At 46.1% G+C, this 13601-nt stretch overlaps 1 protein-coding gene across 4 annotated transcripts in view; it reads right to left on the bottom strand.

Moving 5' to 3' along the window:
• The window catches only part of LOC147099703 (dickkopf-related protein 3-like), a 94325-nt gene that overhangs the window by 34890 nt on the left and 45834 nt on the right, over positions 1 to 13601 (bottom strand). The gene's annotated exons all lie outside the window — the stretch shown is intronic.

Raw genomic sequence — 13601 nt, 5'->3', positions numbered from 1 at the left:
ACAGTGTGTGCCACATCACAGCCTGCTGACACTCAAGGGGTGATTTTAACTCCCTCTGCCCAGCACTAATGAGCTGGTAGCAGCGTTAAAATCAAGGTGATCGACTTACCAACCCATTCCTGCTTATTATAACTTTGGTCTGCCTCTGGCCGGCCCAGGCGCCCACCTGAATCAGGAGAGCCTCAATAATCTATGCAAACCAGAGTTCTATGACATACATTAGGACCCGCTGCAATCAGAAGTCACACTGGATGCTCCGCTCAGCAAAACCTGGCAGTCAAGAGAAAGAGGCCCCAAAAAGGTAATTTTGAAAGCACGTCCTCCAGATTCCACGATAATAATGTGGGCCGCTGTCACCCCAGACTCCCCTTGTCCGCAATCGACCCGCACCCTACCTTTCAGCCAGCCGGGTCAGCCTCCGAGCTACCTGATATTGCACCGGCCTGGAGCCGGCAAGCTGCAGCGGGAGATCCATTAAGGGTGTGCAGCTGGCTGGTAGCCTGTAAATGAGGCCCTGCTCTCAAAATGGACTGGGCTTCTCGCTGGAGGGAGTGGCTGGTGGTTCACACACTTAGCTGGCCAGCCGCCCGATAATTAAAATCACCCCTTCACTGTCTAGGCTCACACATGAATGATGGCCATTTAGACAAAATACTGGTGCCTGTGGACCCATATCCCAGCAAGGGGATTATTGCCTTCAGTAGAGGAAGTGAGGGGAGAATACTGGCAAAGAAATTATGGGGGAAAATCTAGCCAGTTTACCCTCCTGTATCCCTTTGTACTGTTGCAGCCATGTATGCGATTTCATGCATGCCTCTGCTCTGTGAAATCATAGAATAGCACAGCACAGAAGGAGGCCATTCAGCACGTCAAGTCAAGGAGCAATCAAGTTAGTCCCAATTCCTCTGCTCTTTCCCCATATCCCTGCAATTTTTTTCTCCTTCAAGTATTTATCCAATTCCCTTTTGAAGGCTACTATTGAATCTGTATCCATTACCCTATCCGGCATTGCATTCCAAATCCTAATCCTAGTCAGGGATGAGCAATATTCATGGTAGCCACAATTCCCATCTGTCAAGCAAAGCTGCAAGGGGATAACAGTGACATTTTCAGCCATCACAACTACATACAGAGTTCACAATATCCGGACGATTGGTATATATAGAGTAAGGCACATTGCCACTGAGTGTTATGATTATTTCAGTGTGTTAATGTCAGTGAGCTAGTTTGATATATTGAGTGTATCAGCACTTTCCTGTGTAGGTGATTGCAGCATGTTATTGTAGAGTGTTATAAGAACAAAAGTAATCAGGTATAATAAATGGATATTCACCTCATTCAATCTTATCCCTCTAATGTACAGTGTTTTGCCTCTATTAACTTCCTTTGTAGACTGAAATATTCCATTTATCACATTACCAGGGCCACTGGAGAACAACAGAAGCAATTCTTGATTTTGCAGATCCTTTAAATTTAACAGGCTCTCAACAAATTTCTAAATGTGTCACCTTTTTGCCATGTAACTTGGACTATTTTTACATATTGAAATCTAGTTGAAGGACCAAAGCCCATAATACATAGTATTACATAGTATTTACAGCACATAAACAGGCCAATTAGCCCAACAGATGTAGGACAACTAAAGTTGAAGAGTAGGAAACATAGAAACATAGAAGATAGGAGCAGGAGTAGGCCATTTGGCCCCTCAAGCCTGCTCCGCCATTCAATGCGATCATGGCTGATCATCCAAATTCAGTACCCTGACCCTGCTTTCTCCCCATATCCCTAGATCCCCTTAGCCTTGAGAAATATATCTAACTCTTTCTTGAATATATTTAATGAATTGGCCTCAACTGTCTTCTGTGGTAGAGAATTCCACAGGTTCACCACTCTCTGGGTGAAGAAATTCCTCCTCATCTCTGTCCTAAATGGCTTACCCCTTATCCTTAGACTGTGACCCCTGGTTCTGGACTCCCCCGCCATCGGGAATAGCCTTCCTGCATCTAGTCTGTCTAGTCCTGTTAGAATTTTATAAGTTTCAATGAGATCCCCTCTCACTCTTCTAAACTCTAGCGAATATAAGCCTAATCAACCCAATCTCTCTTCATACGTCATTCCTGCCATCCCAGGTATCAGTCTGGTGAATCTTCACTGCACTCCCTCCATGGCAAGAACATCCTTCCTCAGATAAGGCGACCAAAACTGCACACAATACTCAAGGCGTGGTCTTACCAAGGCCCTGTACAACTGCAGCAAGACATCCTTGCTCCTGTACTCGAATCCTCTCGCTATGAAGGCCAGCATACCATTTGCCTTCTTAACCGCCTGCTGCACCTGCATGCTTACCTTCAGCGACTGGTGCACAAGGACACCCAGGTCTCATTGCACTTCCCCTTTTCCCAATCTATTGCTGTTCAGATAATAATCTGCCTTCCTGTTTTTGCCACCAAAGTGGATAACCTCGCATTTATCCACATTATACTGCATCTGCCATGCTTCTGCCCGTGGTGATTATTCTTTATGTTTAGTAAGAAGTATTGTGATTGGTTGTTTGTTTCCTGCCTTGGGATATATGCTGTAATCTCATTGGTAGTTGATGTCATGTGATTTGTGGTGGCCATCTTAAATTCAGTTCTTTCCAGCCTTTAGTTGGGACTGGGTGTTGAAGATGTGCTCCAGGATTTTTAAGTTAATAAAGCCTAGATTAGAAAGGCAAATCTATTCTTTATTTCACTGCCCAATCACCCAACCTGGCCAAATCATACTGGAGTTTCTCTGCATCCTCCTCACAGCACACACGCCCACCCAGCTTTGTGTCGTCTGCAAACTTGGAGATATTACATCTAGTTCCCTCGTCTAGATCATCATTAATATATATTGTGAATAACTGGGGTCCAAGCACCGATCCCTGCGGAACCCCACTAGTCACAGCCTTCCACTTGGAAAAAGACCCGTTTATTCCAACTCTTTGTTTCCTGTCTGCCAACCAGTTTTCTATCCAAGTCAGTACCTTACCCCCGCATAAGAGACTAGCGTGCTTTAACTTTGCATGCTAGTCTCTTATGCGGGACCTTATCAAAAGCCTTCTGAAAGTCCAAATACACCACATCCACTGGTTCTCCCTTATCTATTCTACCAGTTACATCCTCAAAAAATTCCAGTAGTCAAGCATGATTTACCTTTTGTAAATCCATGTTGACTCTGTCCGATCCTGTCACTGTTTTCCAAGTGCTCTGCTATTACATCTTTTATAATGGACTCTAGCATTACCCCCACTACCGATGTTAGGCTTACTGGTCTATAATTCCCTGTTTTCTCTCTACCACCTTTTTTAAATAGTGGGGTTACATTAACGACCCTCCAATCCATGGGAACTGTTCCAGAGCCTATAGAATTTTGGAAGATGACCAGCAATGCATCTACTATTTCTAGGGCCACTTCCTTAAGTACCCTAGGATGTAGATTATCAGGCCCTGGGGATTTATCGCCCTTCAATGCCATCAATTTCCCTAACACCATTTCCCTACAAATACTGATTTCTTTCAGTTCCTCCCTTTCATCAGACCCTATGTTCCCCGACATCTCTGGGAGTTTATTTGTGTCCTCCTTTGTGAAGACAGTACCAAAGTATGTATTTCATTGGTCTGCCATGTCTTTGTTCCCCATTATAAATTCCCCTGATTCTGACTGCAAGGGACCTACGCTTGACTTTACCAATCTTTTTCTCTTCACATATCTATAGAAGCTTTTACAGTCAGTTTTTATGTTCCCTGGAAGCTTACTCTCATACTCTATTTTCCCCCTCTTAATTAATCCCTTTATCCTCCTTTGCTGAATCCTAAACTGCTCCCAATCCTCAGGTTTGCTGCTTTTTCTGGCCAATTTATATGTCCTCTCCTTGGATATTATGCTATCCCTATTTTCCCTTGTTAGCTAATGTTGAGTCACCTTTTTCGTTTTATTTTTATGCCAAACAGGGATGAACAAATTCTGTAGATCATCCATGCGATCTTTAAATGTTTGCCATTGCCTATTCACCGTCAACCCTTTAAGTAACGTTCCCCAATCCATCCTAGCCAACTCGCACCTCATACCATCGTAGTTTCCTTTATTTAAATAAGGAGAAACAAGGAGGTAAATTGTAATTAGCTGAGTTTAAATGCTTGTAGATTGCAAGACTGAGGAAAGTAAGGAAGTCCACAGCTTAAGATCTGGGGAAAGAATGAATTAGAATAGAATACCATGGGATTTCAACACCGTGAGGAAATAGGGAGGAGGAAGAGCTTGTGGGATGCCTTATTAGGAGCTTAAGGGGAACAAGATAAGAAAGTTCAAAGAAATACTGGCCATAGTAATATTAACAGGCTAGAGAGAAAGAATAAAGGTCGTGATGGAGAGAGGCTAGAAATGAGAGAAGATGATGAGCATTTACTTGTGTCTTGTCCAGAAGTGCAATAGAGGTGCTGGAAGAGACTCTACAGATATGGAAACTATAGTCAGGTCTTGGACAGAGTTGGAACCTATAGAGAGTTAAGACCTGAATACTCTTCCCTCACCATTGACAGATAAGTTTCATTTAACTCATCCAATTTGGTATTATCACTACTTACTGTTGAAAAAAAATCTTGCCAAAAATAGAGCAAATTATCCCAGGTACTGCACTTGCATATTGTCACAGTGAGAGTGTGTGCCAAGCATGTAACACATTGCAGCACTGAAATCACATTAATATAGTGCCATCTGAAGCTTTTAATATTTTACTCCCTTGTAACACACTGCAGCTTACATGTTATTTTGAAGCTTGTATCTTCCAGCTGGCAAGACAGATATTCCTAATCATATTTCTTCTGAAAGTTTGCAATACGCTGCAGTAACTTACAGACCTGTGCACTTAACTCTGTGCTGCAAGTACCTGCCATTTTACACATCAAACCAGTACTGCTACTGATTCAGAATCTGTATCTATGTGTAACCTCAGACAAACTTCAGTATTTATGAGCATTAACAGAATTGTTTTTCTTTTCTGTCATCAATTTATTGTCTTCCTTTTTGATATATGCTCCTTTCCCACACAGCCAAATTATGTGGGCAAGCTACATTTTTTATTTGTTCTTGGGATTTGGGAGACACTGGCAAGGCCCAACCCTACTTGTCCCTGAGAAAGTAGTGGACCTTCTTCTTTGTACAACTGAAAGGCTTGCTAGACTGTATAGAGGGCATTAAGAGTCAACCATGTAGTGAGGGACTAGGTAAAGATATGACAGGGCATTAGTGAACCAGGTGTTACAGCAATCCAGCAGATTTTGTGGTCATTTTTTTCTGGTGCTAGCCCACAAACCTCCAAATTTATTTAATTCAATTTCATAATTTGTCATGGTGGGATTTAGAATTAGCAACCTCTGGGTTGCTAGTCTGGTACCATAACGATGACAATGCTGTACTCAACCTGTTCAAAGATCTGTAATCCGCCATTATGCGGCCCAGAATAGTCACCTACCAAAGTGCTGACTGAAATCCAGAAACCACTGCATAAGAAATCACAAACCACTCTGCTACAACATATTGGTACCCAGCACATAGGCAAACAAACCACTAGCAGAATTTTGTTTGTATGTGATTTTTTTTGTGCTTAAGATAAGGAATGTCTGTGTTGAGGAATGGAACACTTTTCCATTTTAGCTTAGCATCAAGCATTCCCCACTCATGAACCAGCTACGCTCCTTACACTCTATCCCAACTAATTTAGAGAAAATCACCTGCTAACAGTTTATGTGAATTAGATGTAGCAATTGAGCATTATTCCCTTACCTACTAGAAATAAAACACTTGATCTGTGCAATGTTTCCCCCACTCCTCACAGAAAAATGGCTGTTTGGATACAGTCTTTTGTGAGGATTATGGCGCAAAGGCAGGTCAGATAGAGAAATCAGCCAGTGTGTCTATATTCTGTACCTCCATATTTCCCACCACAATCCAAAGGCATGGACGATGGAGAACTTAACTCCAAACAGTAGAGACTATGAACGCTGCACTGTGACTTCAACTGTGTTCATGGAGATGCAAACACATTTTGCAAAGGGGTGTGGGAGGTTGGCAGTCATAGCATCTTGTCTTTCTGGTCAATGTAATGCACATACTTCTAAGATGATACCAGGCTTCTTCCTTACCATACCTTAATTGTTATTCAGACCTTTTATAAGAGTTGACTAATGGCTATTTTAAGGGGAGTATTGGTACATCAACCAGAGGTACTATGGCTGATGAGCCTGGCATCCAACCTGAGGGCAACTTTGTGGTGGGTATCACCATTGAGGATTCCTACCAAAGCTGCTTAGGTAATTGTGTGTGAAGTTAGTAAGTACAGAAAATGTACATCGTTTGTTGCAGTTTTGCTTTCATAAGGTTACTCTTTATCTGAGGTTCTGATACAGTTGCAGATGTTGCATCTAATTATAATGTGCTACTTTAGAACTTTAAGATGTGATTCTATTCAGGTATTGTAAATATTTATGGTATTTGATAATTATTAATTATGTAGTGAATTGAACCTTCCTTAATTTTCAATACATTTAAAATCCAAGCGTTAGAATCCTTTTTCATAGCAAGTCTCTTTCTGGCCAACTTAATTTTAGGAAGGATAGCCTGGCACAGTGAATTCCTCCGAATGCCTCATTTTAAAGATTTTTTTATAAAACAATAATATTTCATTTACCATAAATACTGTCTTTGCTGTTTGAAATAAAGTTGCTGATCTCAATCACTTCTGTGTATCTTTTAGTGGCCGTGAAGCATTGTCATCTAAAATTACATAATAGTCCCAACTTGGCAGTAGAAAGTAAGCTATATTTCTGGAAGAGTGTCTGGAATAATTTTTTCTATATGGTTCCTTGTATACTCTTGGTGTTGCCTTCAACCATAATTATCAAACACCATAATTATTTACAATACCTGAATGGAGTCACATTTTAAAGTTCTAAAGTAGCACAATATAATTAGGTGCAACAACAGCAACTGTATCCAAACCTCTGAGATAAATAAACAGTAACCTTATATATTGATACTAGCTGAAGTGCCCGGCGGTGCCGAGGCTTTTTCGAGGGCGTGTTGTTGTTGGAAGAGAGAGAGAGAGCGACTGGGAGGAAGGGAGGGGGAGGGGAGGGGGGGAGGGGGAGGGGAGGGGAGGGGGGAGGGAGGGGAGGGCGGAGGAGAGAGGAGGGGGGGAGGGAGGAGGGAGGGGAGGGAGGAGGGAGGAGGAGAGAGGAGGGGGGGAGAGGAGGGGGGAGGGGAAGGGGGAAGAGTCCCTGAGCCCCCTGATCCCCGTCCCCCCAAACTCCCGAGCCCCCTGATCCCCACCCCCCGAACTCCCGAGGTTGGCCCCCCCGAGACTTGCCCCCCCCGCCAGCCAAGCACCAAACTCCGGAGGCGCGATCTTCCGAGCACCGGCCTCCCGAGCTGGCTTCAAGATTGCGGCTGTGCAAGACGGCCGGCGGGCCCGGTTGCCAGGGTAACCGTTGACGCTCACCAAGCCCCGCCCCCCGGCCGAGCCAGAGAGAGAGACGCCGCGTCTCAGCTGCTCCTGCTGCGCGCGCACCCTTTAGTAAGGTAGCGGCGCTGGGCTGAGGCCCGCCTCTCCAGCCTTCGAGTGGGGCTGGGAGGTGCCTAGCTCGGGCGTGGGTGCGGAGGAGAGGCCGAGGCTTCGAGGCCTACCTGGAAAAATGGGGAAAGGTAGGAAAATTAATGAGATTAGATAAGTTAATTACTTTCTAAATCATTTTTTTTTAAAACAATATGTGTTTTAAAAGCAACGTTTTTTTTAAAGACGCAGAAAGCGGGAAAAAGAAAGGAAAAGTTTGGAATCAAGATGGCGGCGACTCACCTCGGTTCAGAACGATAAGGCCCGCCCACACACGCACTGATTGGCCCGGCGGCACACGCCAGCAACCCGGCGTACGATTGGTCGAGCTCGAGGTCACTCTGTCGCTAATGAGCGGATAATGAGATGCTAATGAGCGGAATGTTAAGGTTTTTCGGATACCGCGGGCGCAATTTTAGCCCGGCCGAAACGTAAATACGCTTAAAACCGTTTTGGAAAGGTAAGCTTTCTTTCGACGTAACGCACGCGTAGGTACGCCCTGTAACTTTCGAGCGCATAGCCCGACAGACGCACACGTGATGACAGACAGAATGACAGACAGAAGGACAGACAGATCGACCGATTTATATATATAGACTAGCTGAAGTGCCCGGCGGTGCCGAGGCTTTTTCGAGGGCATGTTGTTGTTGGAAGAGAGAGAGAGAGAGAGAGAGCGAGAGCGACTGGGGGAGGGGGGGGGAGAAGAGAGAGAGAGAGAGCGACTGGGGGGGAAGAGAGAGAGCAACTGGGGGGTAGAGAGAGAGCGACTGGGGGGAAGAGAGAGAGCGACTGGGGGGGAAGAGAGCGGGTGGGGGGAAGAGAGCGGGTGGGGGGAAGAGAGCGGGTGGGGGGAAGAGAGCGGGTGGGGGGAAGAGAGCGGGTGGGGAAGGGGCGGGGGGAAAGGGGCGGGGGGAAAGGGAGGGGGGGAAGGGGCGGGGGGAAAGGGAGGGGGGGAAGGGAGGGGGGGGAAGGAAGGGGGGGCGGGAAGGGGAAGGGGGCGGGGGGGGGCCCAGGCCGAGAGCCCCGCTCTCCGAGCCCTGCCCCCCCCCCCCCCCCGGCCGAGCCCGATTGCGGCTCTGAGAGACGGCCGGCGGCCAAGCCCCGCCCCCCCCGGCCGAGCCCGATTGCGGCTCTGAGAGACGGCCGACGGCCAAGCCACGCCCCCCCCCCGCCGAGGCCGATTGCGGCTCTGAGAGACGGCCGGCGGCCGAGCCCCGCCCCCCCCCCCCGCCGAGCCCGATTGCAGCTCTGAGAGACGGCCGGCGGCCGAGCCCCGCCACCCCCCCCCCCCCCCCCCCCCCGCCGAGCGCGGAACAGAGACGCCGCGTCTCACCTGCTCCTGCTGCGCGCGCACCCTGACCCTTGTGGCTGACGCCGTTGCCCTGGTTAACGTGGCATAGTGGTTAGCACTGTTGCCTCACAGCGCCAGGGACCCGGGTTCAAATCTGGCCTCGGGCGACTGTCTGTGTGGAGTTTGCACATTCTCCCTGTGTCTGCGTGGGTTTTCTCCGGGTGCTCCGGTTTCCTCCCACAGTCCAAAGATGTGCAGGTTAGGTTGATTTGGCTATGATAAATTGACCCTTAGTGTTAGGGGGTTAAATACGTGGGGTTACAGGGATAGGGTGGGATATGTGTCGGTGCAGGCTCGATGGGCCGAAACGGCCTCTATCTGCACTGTAGATTCTGTGATTCTGTGACACGGGGGGGGGGGGGTGAGGAGCTTAGCAGCAGCCCAGTTACCTAGCTCGGGCCTGGCTGGGCAAGAAAGGCCCAGGCTTTCAGGCCTAGGAAAAAAACGGGCAAAGGTAGGAAAAAGAATGTTCAGGTTAGATAAAATATTTACAAATGAGTGATTTATTTTAAAAGAATTTAATAAATTGAATTTTATTTTGCTGGAAATGTATATTTGAAAAGAAAGACGCAGAAAGCAGGAAAAAGAATGGAAGCAAGATGGCAGCTACTCACCTCGGTTCAGAACGATAAGGCCCGCCCACACACGCACCGATTGGTCGACCGTCAGGTCACCAAAGCGTAGGATTGGTCAATCGTCCCGTCACTCGACCGTAGGAGGGCCCGGCCGCACGCGGCAGCAAGCCGCCGTACGATTGGTCGACCTCGAGGTCACTCTGTTGCTAATGAGCGGATAATGAGATGCTAATGAGCGGAATGTTGAAGGTTTTTGGGATACCGCGGGCGCGATTTTAGCCCGGCCGAAACGTAAATACGCTTAAAACCGTCTCGGAAGCGTAAGCTTTCTTTGGAGGTAACGCGCGCGTAGGTACGCCCTGTAACTTTCGAGCGCATAGCCCGCCAGACGCACACGCGATGACAGACAGAATGACAGACAGAATGACAGACAGAATGACAGATGTACCGATTTATATATATAGATAGTTTGTGGTTTGGATTGTACAATCATGTATATACAAACATACGAAAATGACAGACAGGAAAAGACCTATTGGTCCATCCAGCCTGTGCCACACAGTGGTGATGCCTTACATACGCTTCCCACACCCCCGCCACCCCCCCGCCCAGAGCCAAGTAATCTTCTGGGAGAGGCAACATTTAAAAAAAAATAAAACCCAGACCAATTAGAAGAAAAAAATCTGGAAAATTCCTCTCTGAACCCCTTAGGCGATCAAAACTAGTCCAGGAGATCACACTGGCCCTGATTTATGCTCCAATATAGTTGCCTCTTGTACAAAGTGATCTCCGCCCCAGCAGTAACAGACCCAGCTCTCGCTTGAAGAAAATCAGCGAATCGGCATCCACTGCATGAGTTGGCAATCTGATCTCCCCCAGGTCCACTATTCTCTGGGAGAAGGAGAACCACCTAACATCTAACCTAGGTCTGCCCTTACACAACTTGTAAGCATAACCCCATGTCCCTCCTGACCATGCCAGTTGAAATAATTGGACAACATAAACACAATCTAATCCCTTCATTATTTTATAACCTCTATCAAATCTCTCGAATCTACACTTCACTACATTATAGAGACCCAGCTCGGTGAGCCTTTCTGGGTAACTAAGGTTTTTTAAACTGGGAATTAATCTTGTGACCCTCCTCTACACCCTTTTCCTTACCATATATTTCAGTGGTATATTTTGTACAGGCCTTCATTCCATAAATGTGTTCATAGAATCATAGAGTGATGCAGCACAAAAGGAGGCTATTCAGCCCATTGTGCCTGTGCCGGCTCTTTGAAAGAACTATCCAATTAGTCCCACTCCCCCGCCCTTTTCCCATAACCCTGCAAATTTTTCCTTTTCAATAATATATTCAATTCCCTTTTGAAAGATACTATTGAATCTGATTCCACCACTTTCAGGCAGCGCATTCCACAACTCACTGCATAAAAAAAATTCTCATCATCTCCCCTCTGGTACTTTTACCTTAAATTGGTGACCTCTGGCAGAAAATATGACCTCCACTAAATAAAAAATTCTGTAAAGTCCTCAATGATGAATAATGTAATAAGTGCATGTACTTTGTGTGAAGAAGTTTCATATTTAGTAAGTTTATATCTGGTTTATAACAATGGAAGGGCAAGCACTTAAATAAACAAAAATGATTCATAAAGTGAAGTCAGAATAATGTATCAAGAATTGAATGATTTAAAGTCAGCCATTGTGTGGAAGTCATCTCGCCTCTGGGTCTTTTGCCAATTACCATAAATCTGTGCCCTCTGGTTACCGTTCCTTCTGCCATTGGAAACAGTTTCTCCTTACTTACTCTATCAAAACCCTTCATGATTTTGAACACCGCTATTAAATCTCCCCTTAACCTTCTCTGCTCTAAGGAGAACAACCCCAGCTTCTCTAGTCTCTCCACGTAACTGAAGTTCTGCATTCCTGGTACCATTCTAGTAAATCTCCTCTGCACCCTCTGTAAAGGCCTTGACATCCTTCCTAAAGTGTGGTGCCCAGAATTAGACTCAATCCTCCAGTTGAGGCCTAATCAGTGATTTATAAAGGTTTGGCATAACTTCCTTGCTTTTGTACTCTATTTCTCCATTTATAAAATGCAGGATCCCGTATGTTTTTTTTAAACAGCTTTCTCAACTTGTCCTGCCACGTCAAAGATTTGTGCACGTACACGCCCAGGTCTCTGTTCTTTCACCCCCTTTAAAATTGTACCATTTCGTTTATATCATCTCTCCTCATTCTTCCCACCAAGATGCCTCACTTCAGACTTCTCTGCGTTAAATTTCATCTGCCATGTCTCTGCCCATTTCACCAGTCTGTCCATGTCCTCCTGAAGTCTGATACTATCCTCCTCACTGCTTACTACATTTCTGAGTTTCATGTCATCTAAAGCATGGTGCCCAGAATTAGATTCGATCCTCCAGTTGAGGCCTAATCAGTGATTTATAAAGGTTATAAAATTATGCCCTGTATACCTAAGCCCAGGTCATTAATATATCAAAAAGTTGATATGATTTATGTTATAACATTTTATCGCAAATCATTAGTTTAGCATTATAGGTATTTATAATAGAAAAATAACAAATTGTACAATATATTCGCACCACACAAATGCCAAGCAATGACATCTCCAGCAAGCGAGAGTCTAACCACTGCTCCTTGACATACAACGGCATTACCATCGCCAAATCCCCCACCATCAACATCCTGGGGGGTCACCATTGACCAGAAACTTAACTGGACCAGCCACATAAATACTGTGGCAACAAGAGCAGGTCAGAGGCTGGGTATTCTGTGGTGAGTGTCTCACCTCCTGACTCCCCAAAGCCTTTCCACCATCTACAAGGCACAAGTCAGGAGTGTGATGGAATACTTTCCACCTGCCTGGATGAGTGAAGCTCCAACAACACTCAAGAAGCTCAAAATCATCCAGGACAAAGTAGCCCACTTGATTGGCACCGTATCTACCACCTTAAACATTCACTCCCTCCACCACCGGCGTACCGTGGCTGCAGTGTGCACCATCTACAAGACGCACTGCAGCAACTCACCAAGGCTTCTTCGGCAGCACCTCCCAAACCCGCAACCTCTACCACCTAGGAGGACAAGGGCAGCAGACACGTGGGAACACCATCACCTGCAAGTTCCCCTCCAAGTTACACACCACCCTGACTTGGAAATATGTCGCTGGGTCAAAATCCTGGAACTCCCTCCCTAACAGCACTGTGGGAGTACCTTCACCACACGGACTGCAGTGGTTCAAGAAGGTGGCTCACCACCACCTTCTCAAGGGCAATTAGGGATGGGCAATAAATGCTGGCGTTGCCAGCGACACCCACATCCCAGGAACAAATAAAAAAAATTTAAATACATATTAATGTTACATTATGAAAACAAATATTTTTCTTTGCTGGCTTGCAAACAAGTCCATTTCACACCTAATCTGTTTCACACATGACAAACGACTTTAGTCATGATAAACCCAGCTAATTTGTACATTAGAGTGACCATTCATATTTTGACTAAAATGGTAAAGCTTAGGGCTGCAGGGGAAAAAATCTGGCCAAACAAACATGGAATGCGTGATTTGCCTAAAAGTTCAGATGAGCCTCAGGTTTTTTAACCCATTTTCCTAATGCTCATGTGATCATGAGCACGGTGGCATAGTGGTTAGCACTGTTGCCTCACAGCACCAGGGACCCGGGTTCAAATCCAGCCTCGGGTGACTGTCTGTGTGGAGTTTGCACATTCTCCCCGTGTTTGCGTGGGTTTCCTCCGGGTGCTCCGGTTTCCTCCCACAGTCCCAAGATGTGTGGGTTAGGTTGATTGGCCATGATAAAAAAAATTGGCCCTTAGTGTTAGGGGGGATTAAATACATGGGGTTATGGGGTTACGGGGATAGGGCTTGGGTGGGATGGCTGTTGGTGTAGGGACCGGGTGCTAGGGTTTGGATGATCAGCCATGATCTCATTGAATGGCGGAGCAGGCTCGAAGGGCTGAATGGCCTACTCCTGCTCCTATCTTCGATGTTTCAAAG

The sequence above is a fragment of the Somniosus microcephalus genome, chromosome 28, assembly GCF_052327205.1.
Source record: "Somniosus microcephalus isolate GS21.2 chromosome 28, FLI_Smic_1.0, whole genome shotgun sequence".
Classification (NCBI taxonomy): Eukaryota; Metazoa; Chordata; class Chondrichthyes; order Squaliformes; family Somniosidae; genus Somniosus; species Somniosus microcephalus.
The sequence above is the reverse complement of the archived record's forward strand: the minus strand, read 5'-3'. Positions and strand labels throughout refer to the sequence as shown.